At 38.5% G+C, this 10,667-nt stretch overlaps 1 long non-coding RNA gene across 1 annotated transcript; it reads left to right on the plus strand.

Moving 5' to 3' along the window:
* Window positions 1–1,046: 1,046 nt before the first annotated feature.
* Window positions 1,047–9,047, plus strand: LOC135783741 (uncharacterized). The gene is made up of 3 exons (XR_010545756.2): window positions 1,047–1,104; window positions 3,940–4,022; window positions 8,857–9,047. It is a non-coding gene; the product is annotated as an uncharacterized lncRNA (long non-coding RNA).
* Window positions 9,048–10,667: the final 1,620 nt, after the last annotated feature.

Genomic DNA, 10,667 nt, shown 5'->3' on the forward strand with positions numbered 1-10,667 from the left:
TTTTTGGTATTCTTATATAATGCGCGATTCCAAACAGTACAATCCTTATTTAGTTGCGTCTAAGCGCATATCTCCGCACAGCAAGTTTATTAAACAAAGGATCACTCGCGTGTGCACACATTCACTGCTTTCATGATCAACACGTGAGGTAATGGCGGCGGTTGTAAACAAACGTCGATACGTTAACCACGCGTGTCCCTTGTTGTGTTTCTACTATAATGATTACAAATACACAAATAAGAGTCCAGACAACGATAGGCAGTTGTTCTTTTGAGCTTTTTACTGCACAAAAGTAAACCTCTCGCTGGCCAACCAAACACTAACCCTGGGTTGAAGTGTGTTCATGTTAAGATGGCCAAACAGTATCTTTACCATGATTAAGCTACTATGGTTTTTAAAAGGTAACTTATACTTGTGAAATTAATAGAAAATATTTCAATAGAAATATATATAAATATATATAATGTGTGTGTGTGTGTGTATTTACATTATATTGAAAAGTAAACCTTATCATGGTTTTACTACAGAGAAAGTTATTCCTGTTGAACATCCACACAAGGCTCATTAGTGGCTCATTATTCAACTCTTTTGTCTCTCAGCTGTCAATCACTGATTATTCAGGAGCTTTCCCGCCTCCATGCATACAGCCTTTCCCAAGCAAAAGTGTCTTAGAAATTGTAAATCAATATCTTGCTTTATGTGATTGAGTAGGCCATATGATTTTCACATCATTTTGAAGAAAAAACTCTAGACTACTAGATCCAGTTTGGAAAGTCTTGGGAAAACATGTTTAGAATGAGTTTTGTGGAGTTATATCAGTGACTTAAAAATTTTGCTTTTTCAAAAACCACGCATAAACATTTTTCTCTCAAAAATACAAACATGTACATACATGTTGATTATATGATATTGTAGCCCAGTTTGTGATGAACACAGTGTTATGAGACTTTTGCCATTAATATGTTTTTAAGCAACTGAAAAAAGCACAAATGTCAGTGCATGTCAAAACTTCCCAAGGGCCCTAAAAACCCCTTAGACCCCAGAGGGTTAACGGATGGAAGGCTGACAAACTCCTATCTGTCCTGGCCGGCTGCCTCAGCTAAGGTAAGTAACTGTAGCTAGGCTAATGTTAATTAAGCAATGTAAGTTAATGTGAAACGCCTAATTAAACGTTTATTAAGTATTTTAATAGTGCTTTGATATGTGTCGTGATTAGTATTATGGTTTGATGCACAGCATTACAATACGGTATATGTCGAACGTCACGTGACCAAACCGGAAAACCAGTTGCAGGTATTTGCTATTGTAGCATGTTATTCCCTGCTTAAAAAAACAATAGACACCATCACAGAAATTCTATTGGATTTATTGGTTTTAATGGGAATTTTATTGGTTGTATTGGAAACTCTAATGGTCTCTATGGGTCTCTGTGGGTCTAGTGGTATGTATTGGTTCAATTGGTGGGACCATTAAATCCTGAATTTTGTAGTAGGTTTTAATGGTAAAAGCTAATGGTAATTATTATTTGTGTTCTGTTCTTTTTTGTTGTAATATCTGAATGTATATGAGAAGAGAATTCCTTTGTCAAAAGCTATAAAGTATAAAAAGTTAGTACATTTTCTTTTACTTAGGTTTAAGATGTTAATTAGCATTATCGTTCCTATAGCTCCTAAAGGCTTCATGTATGAAAACAGCACCATGTCAGCGTAGAGCATTCAGAACCGGAAGTGATAGAGTCTGTTTTCCGCTTTGGTCACGTATTACTTGGTCAAATCAAAATGTGGCTATTAAATAATCAGAAGAACTATGACCAGGCTATGACTATGACATAACTGGTACGCAGGTACGCATGCGCGATTAAAATAACAAATTCAGACTTCAGACAGCATGCCAGTATGCAAGCAATGGTTAAAACAGTGTGCAAATGCCAACTAAATGAATGTTTTCTTGCACTTGAGCAGACATTTTGACACAAAATAATCTCAAAATGCTGTGATTATAGTAGTACACAGTCTTTTACACCTTAAATGACTATAAGCAGTTGAGAAATCAAATGCGTGCATAACAATATATTGAATCTGTGCACTTCAAGTGACAGTACTCAAAAAAATAATGTGTTGTTACTTAACAACACCTAACTATTGGGTTCTGTCCAATACTTACTCAGCCATGGAAGCAACCCAGCATGTTTAGAGTGTATAAACTTGATGCTCTTTTCAAACCACAGACAAAGAAAATCATAATATTCTTGTCTTGATTGAATAACTTTTTATCTGATTACTTTATTCAGTTTCTGTCCTCTACCTGAAAACTACAGACCAACCTGAAAACATGAACAGCACTGTTTATTTAATTTGTATGTTTGTTCTATTGTATTTATTTGTGCTATTGGTCATAATAAGATTTTTTTTATTACTAACCATTTACTTGTCTTTAACAATATTGGAAATTTATATTAGGCTAGTAGTTATTTATGAAGGTTACATGGGTTAAAAACAATAACCAGGCATATTTTATTTAGCCAACATTATCGTCTACTAGTGATGAGCGAGTCACCCGAAACTCGGATCATTTAACCCGATCCCTAAAATGACTCGAGAACCATGAGTCCTTAGTGACCATTAACCCGAGTCAGTTGAGTCCTCTCAGATTTTGCATTAAAAATGAGAAATTGTATCAAACACAAAGCTCTTCAAATGTTTACAACAGAATTACAACAAATAACTCTACATAAGCTGCCATAGGTTCTATAACTTGCAACAACGAGTTAATTTACATCACCAAATGTCGACTGGGGGTACCGAGTGAACCAAAAGCTGCTATTCCGGATCATTATTTCTTGCAGCTCCGAGTCCGAGTACAAAGGGATGCGTGCGCGCGACAATGAGTTGGTCGGCGGCTCGGGGATTCACACAGAGAGTGACTCAACTCATGGAGCTTGAATCCTGGGCTAGGAGAAACAAGCCTTGCTCGTGTTGTTAACCCACTGACTCATGTAGGCTAATCTGTTGAAATATTTGACTGGCACAATGTTTTGGGTAGAAGCTGCAAATGTTTAACATTTTTAAATACGAGGACTGCTGCAGCAGTGCTGCTGGAAAGATCCGCCACCGACGGACGTACACGGCTCCTCTTGTTGACTGAGTCACTCAGAGTGACGTGAGTGGTTCACTCACAGGACCCGTGCAGGAGCGGGCGAGCGGCTCTGTCTGGGACTCACTCACAAGATTAACCGAAGCCTATCGTGGATCTTTTAAGTCAATCTGAAACAGGACACGTTCCTCTCACGTCCAAGTCAACCCAGCCTGACATCTTCTAAATGTGGTGTTGATATATTTGTCGTTATGAAATGAAACTAAACACACCAAACTTTTACAATTATGTTATTGATAATGTTACCACGGGCATGCATGTTTTTTACGAGTTACTCAGGTCACATAAGCACTTTTTTGTGAGCAGAGGAGTCATAAACTCGTAGCTGCACGCGTGATCCGAGTTGCTTGGTTGGCATTAGTATGACTTAGCGATTGGAATTGGGAGATTTTGACCAAGTGACTCAAGTGACTCGAGTGACTCGCACAACCCGGATCATATTAGTGAGTGACTCAGAAAAACCCGAATCCTTAAAAAGATCCGGGTTGACCATCACTATCGTCTACTATGCTTAAACCAAACAAATGGCAAAGAGAGTAGTCAGAAGATTAGTGATGATGACAGCATGTAGACTGTCTGTGCCATAAATAATGTGAGTACCAAGCAACATCTCCAGCTACTCACTTGAGAACCAGGACAAAAAAGTTATGTGCACCCCTGACTATGACAACCCTTTTGTATAAGGGCCAGCAGTCAAGAATTGAACAACTTTGTTGCAGTTGCTAACAATGACTAGCCAATGGCTTGTCAGGCTAAACAATAACTAAATGTACTGTTGAATCCTAGAGATCGCCATGGACCAGTTTCTCTCAGCCTTGAGAGAAAGGGGTGTTCCTGAGGAGAACCTGGCAAGAATGGCAGAGGACAAGGTGAAGTAGCTACACAATCTTTGACAGGTCATAGGTCCGAGCGAGGATTTGGGAGAAACATGCGGGATTCTAAATTTAAAGAGGGTGCTAGAGTCTGTCAGGACGTCCCCCGCAATGGGGTGTAAGGTTCAGGGATGAAAACACGGCGCTTTTCGGCGCCTCCCGCTTTTTTTCACATCAGTTTGGGTGACTTGTGTGAATCATGCAGATCCGAAGAGGTTTTTTTACACTGCGCGGCAAAACATCATGTACGGGAACCACTAGTGTTTCTTCGTGCTTCGTATCTATAGTAACAAATTTCTCCCCGAGACCAGAGTTTGGCACCGCTCTTTCCGGTTTCACAACGCATGCGTATGAAGACAGCGTTTGACGCGCGTGGCCATTGTGCTTTCACACTGGCTGTGTTTGCCGAGCATGCAGTTTAATAACAGTATAAAAATCTCAAGTTTACATTATTTTACATGCATTTATGAGCAAAACCTCTTCAATAAGTGTTTTGACGTTGAGCAAACTTGCTCAATTTTCTACCGATTTTCAAACTATGACACTCCATACTTCTAATAAAAAAAATTTCATGAAACATGTTAAAGCATTCAGAATTATAACCCCGTTAATAACGTTTGTAAGAAACAAAACCATTTGAAAATCGGTAGAAAATTTAGCAAGTTATGGTCATTTAAAAGTACATGCACTATTAAAGTGAGTGATATTATTATTAATGAACCATTTTTTAATATCTAAAAAGTTTGCTCAAAGATCACAGAGATGGCAGCAAAAAAGCAATGTGAATGTCAAGCCCATTATGTTACAGTTTTTCAAAAGTTTGTTTAATAAATATTTAATGGAATTTTCCAAATTAGTGTCAGCGTAATACTGGATTACCTCTCTCTTTATTGACCATACATGTGTTTGCATCCCTGAAGGTTACCCTAGCAACCATTTTGGGCACTCACAACCTATCTCATAGACTTCCATTATAAAATGCCCAGATGGATATCTTTTGCATCACAGGCTGCGTTTACATTTTGCATTAACATGCGATCTCGGTGATCCGTTCACGCAGATCCGATCATCCGTATATCAGGACACGGCGCGTTTACATTTGTCACATAAATGTGGCTCTGTATCTGGATGTGTGATCGGATCCCGTTCAGGGAGACGCGCTGGGTGGATAGCTGTCAATAACAGATGGCTACAGCTGTCTTATAGACCGTTTCAGCAGTAACACCATAAACAAGCGGCTGTCGCGGTCCGCACGTAAATTCTGGTAAACTCCGCTACTACCTCTGCATCAGGACACACAGATCGGATAACATTCCGAATAGGGCTGCACGATTAATCGAAAAAGAATCACGATCTCGATTCATACATGTATGCGATCTTCATTTTAAATGACGGCGATTCACTTACATATACAGTATTTCCCTGTATTCAGATTCTGCGTTTACGTGTTCACGTATTTAGATTACAATCCAAGAATATCAGTCAAACTTGCTAACACACACTCATACAGGGTAAAACCAAACCCTATTCATTCACCAATCAGACCCGATCGTTTCTTTCCTCTCTCTCATCTCATTTGCGGCGTTCCGCTGTCACTCGCGTGACGTATAACAAGGCGGCAGACCTAAACACAGTCGTTTACTTGGTGGATTTGGAGAGGCTATTTTCACCAAAAAGAGAGGATTAACGAGCGTCATTGTGGAAAATCCTGGTGGCGACGGAAAACTGAAGATGCAACAACAATGGTTCCGAAAGAAGGCAAGGAAATTATTTACCTCAGGACCTACCTAAATCGGAAGGCTGGAACCTCCGTAGGTCGCATATGCAGGCTGTATACGTCATCAAGCCTGGTTCATTTGAGTTAACGGAGCATTACATTCGCAAGTCATAAACATACTTCAACAATTTATTATTAACTAAAAATATTAGTCATCTTTATAACGTTAATTGTTAATATTCTGAAATTATGATGCGCAGTTTAGAAATGCGACCTCCATAGAGGCTGCAGCCTTCAGATTGAGAAACGGCCTCTGTGTCACCGCCACAAGTTCTCCATTAGAAAGCGTTTTTAGCATGAGGGGAACATTGTTACATGTCTGCGTTTCTCTCTGATGCCTCAAAATGTTGATCGTTTAGTCTTTTAAAGGTTTAACGTTAGTGTTTTAAAAGTTTTAAGGTTGGCCAGTTTGATAGTACAAAAAGCACAGGTGCAATTTAACAGCTAACGTTAACAAATTTTAAATTACTCTAAATTTTAAGGGGTCTAAAATAAGAAAGAGACTTTTAAGACACGTTATTATAACTTAAAGTCCTGTAGCACGTTTTTTTTTTTTAGTTTAGTGCATAATAAATGTTTTTGTAAAAAAAAAAGCGAATCGGGTGAGAGAATCGGGATCTCAATTCCCATGGAAAAAATCGTGATTCACATTTTAGCTTGAATCGTGCAGCCCTAATTCCGAACACAAACGCGTTTACATTTGTCTTTTCAATGTGTATGTGGACAACATCCGCATACAGGTCGCATGTTAATGCCAAGTGTAAACGCAGCCTGTGTGTCCTAGAGACATAGGGGTGGGCTCATTTTACTCAGGCATACTCAGGATACTTATAGGAGTTATTACGCCATGCCCCTAGCAAGCCCTTTATCTCTGCATCAGAATATCGTAGAGCAGGGGTTCTCAAAGTTTACATTCAAAGGTCCAAATCTGAATTCCCATAATTTTCATAGGTCCGGAAAAACTTTATGTAATAATTTTTTTTATATAACAAATCAACACAAATAGTTTGGGAAAAAATAAGTGTATTTTGCATTTAAAGTAAAAAAAATAAAATAAATAAACACAAGAAATATGCCAAAAGTAACCAGGTGCAAAATACAGAGCAACCTAATTAGAGAAATGGCACAGTTTGTTCTCCATCATATGTATAAACCATGGCAAAAAAGTGTGGTTGGTAGGCAGAGACACTGACCAAAATTAGGGGTGCACCTATAAATTGGCTGATGATGCTTTCTATACTTCTCAATGAATTACGGTGAACTGCCGCTACATCCAAAAGCCAGGGGGCGCTCTTGGGCATAAACTTTATATGTGCTGCAGACGAAGAACCAGACACACGGAGGTCCAGGAACAGTCTTAAGGATATATTTATATTGCTGTTCTTCAAACCTTTTCAGGTATTTTCATGATAATAAAGAATATATATAAGATTATGTTTGACGAGTGTTGCTTTTTTAAATGCATGTTTTAAACAACTCAAACCAACAGTGATTGGTAAGGACTGATCAAAAGCCGTAGTACATGAAGTAGCTGTGCATAATATCTGGGTGTGATGGCTACTGCGTCACACAGGAAATTATTAAGTAACTCGTTTTATTTTCGGACCAGGAATACTCTTAAATCTAAAAAGAAAAAAAAAACTAAACGAATGGTTTACAAGTTTAATATGCATTTGTAAAATAGCAAATGCACACATTTAATCAGTCACATAGTTAATGCACTTGTAATATGAAGTGGATGCGGGTCCGGATCAAGTTGCCGTCGGGTCCGGATCCGGACCGGAGTCCGGACTTTGAGAACCCCTGTCGTAGAGACACGGGAGTTGGACCGTTTGACTCGTGAGTCGGAGTGTAATCACTCTCTAGCAACCAAATACAGTACATCCAAATAAACAAAGCTTTATATCTCCGCATCAGCACATCGTAGAGACACGGGGGTTGGACCGTTTGACTCATGACATACAAACATTTCAAACATACATGCATTACATCATCCACTGTCAGTCTCTCTTTGTCTCACAAAACTCACTCAATAGCACACACACACACACACACACACATACACACACACACACACACACACACACACAAGAACACACAACTACATACACAGACACACACACGCACACAACTACACACAAACAAACACACTCACATACAGAACCACACACAAGTACACACACACAAACGTACTAGCATAAACACACATAAACATACACAAAACACACACACACACAAACAGACATACACAAACACATACAAATATACAAACACAATATTACGCAAACATACTCGCACAAACACACAGACACAAACACGTACACAACCACACACAATTACACACACACAAACACACAATTAAACACAAATACACCAACACACAGACAGACACATGAACATACACAACACACACAAAACACACAGACATACACAACCACACACAATTACACACACAAACACACAATTAAACACAAATACACTTACACCAACACACAGACAGACAAATGAACATACACAACACACACAAAACACACAGACATACACAACCACACACAATTACACACACAAACACAATATTACACACACAAACATACTTGCACAAACACACAGACACACACATAAAAATACACAACATACAAAAAACACACAGACATTATACTCTACAAACAGTACAGTATGAATGAATCCTCTGTACATTCCTAAACCTAACCCTCAGACAAACCTACCTACCAAACTAACTACTTGTCTGTCTGTCTGTCTACCTACCTGTCACAAGGTGGCAATAATGACTTATGTCACAAGAATAAAATTATTATTTTTCCTTCCAAAATGTTCCTTCAGTGTTTTCTAAATAGAAAAGTTCTGATATAGGCAGAAGAGGATAGAGTAGCAATTTTTTTTTATATATATATATATGGGAGAAAAGTGCCGAAAGAAAAGTGTTCTCTAGAGTCAATTGTTTATATGTCGAAGTCAATCTCTCTGTGAATAGCTCTTTTAGAGCCTTCTTTTTCTGACTGTGATTATGACATTATATCTGCTTTTGTGTTTTAGATCGATCAAGACATTGTAAAGTTCCTTGGAGAAGACAAACTCTCTGCTTTTATTCCTCGATATGGAGACCGTGTGTTTGCCAGAAACTGGAAGGAGTTATCCTCAAGTGAAAGGATAGAGGATACAGAGCAAAGGAAACATACTTTAATAAATAGACTAAGAGAGAAGATGAAACTTCCATCCACTGCCTCAGCCACAGCCACCAGCAGCTTTAAATCTAAGCCTACACTTCTTGGAAATAAGAACGCTGAAAAGAAGACAAGGAAAATTGAACTTGGCTGGTTGAACTACCAAGATTCTATGTACAAACAAGTAAGAAGGCCTACTGGGGGTGGAACAAGAGAGATAGTTGTAAGCAAAGATGATACTGTATCCACAATTATTGAAAAAGGGAAAACCAATTTTTCCCCCAATGGTACATCGATGAAAGAAAAATTAGAGGACTTTGAGGTCATGCTTTCTGTCATTGGTTCTGATGAGCCCCTTGAGGGTAGCATTACAGTTGGAAGTTTGTTAGAGCAAACTAATTACAAGATCCTCAGACTATACCTCTGAACAAAGCCAAAAGATTGTAGTGATTCTGAGCTTTGTGATGAAACAACAGACATGCCCTTTTCACCTGACACATCCAACACAATTGGGTCAGCTAAACATCCATCCTCATCCAGCCCATCACTGCTCTCCCCTACTCCTGTCAAAAGACCTTGTTACGGCAGTTGAAGTATTCCCAGTGCTACCTCAACACTCCACACAACTCCTGCTTCTCAAACATCAGTCCAGCCTCTTATAGATCTATCCAGTGTAGGGATGTTAACCGATGACCGTTTGACCGATGGTTGACCGTATCAACGTTAACCGGTCAAAGTTGTCGGTTGTCGGTTAAAAAAAGGGATCTGTAAATTAGGCTATTATAGACAGTGGACTAAACCCTACTACAGTTAGTCATCTCTTTCTTTCCAAGATCATTTTGTGTGAAGTGAACAAATCCCTCACACTCAGTTTTTCATAACTGGTCTGTTTGTACTTTATAAACCAATAAAAAAACATTTGGCGCGAGGTCACTGCGTTTGGTTTCGCATGCTCGCATGGTTTGCGAAAAGTAAATGCTACAGGCTATTTTTTGATAAATTCCTTTATTCGAACAGTAAATAAAATACAGCAATAAAATAATTAAAATTAAAGTCTCTCCTGGTTGTGTTCCAAATTATTAACATTTATGTCTTTTAGGCTAACAGTAAAGTGTAGAGTAAGTTTTGTTTCTGTAAATCCTCAGCCATGATTTTTACCACTTTATTAAGTTTTGCTTTGTAGAAAGCATTTCTTTAAAGTGAATTTCGTTTTGTATAAATTGTATCTTAATTTTAATAAATGTTTCATCAACCAAATGCATGTATTTAATAAATAAAAAGCAAATATAGCAGAGTATATAATTACCGGTCCGTGCATGAAGGCGCCAGCACGGCGTGTTCACTTGCATTGCATTGTTAATTAGAACACACCTCATCATAAATAAATAAAACTCAGCGTAGGCCTATATGCCTCATACAAGCATTAAATATCTTTGCTGCATTTGTTCTAGAACAAACACAGTGCGAGACCTGCTTTGGCCGGTGCGTCTTTTACACATTCTGAAGGTGCCCGTTTAATCCATTGGTTTTATCGTGTTGCAGTGTATTAGGCAACATTCCGCATAAGATGGGTTTAGATTTGGAAATACATTACATCTATATTTCAGTGGTAACAGAAAAGGTGATGATGATCATCCTATGTCTTTATTATTACTACCCCAAACTAAAGCGCAGTCTCTTCTG

Source organism: Paramisgurnus dabryanus, chromosome 2 (assembly GCF_030506205.2).
Source record: "Paramisgurnus dabryanus chromosome 2, PD_genome_1.1, whole genome shotgun sequence".
NCBI classification, from domain to species: Eukaryota; Metazoa; Chordata; class Actinopteri; order Cypriniformes; family Cobitidae; genus Paramisgurnus; species Paramisgurnus dabryanus.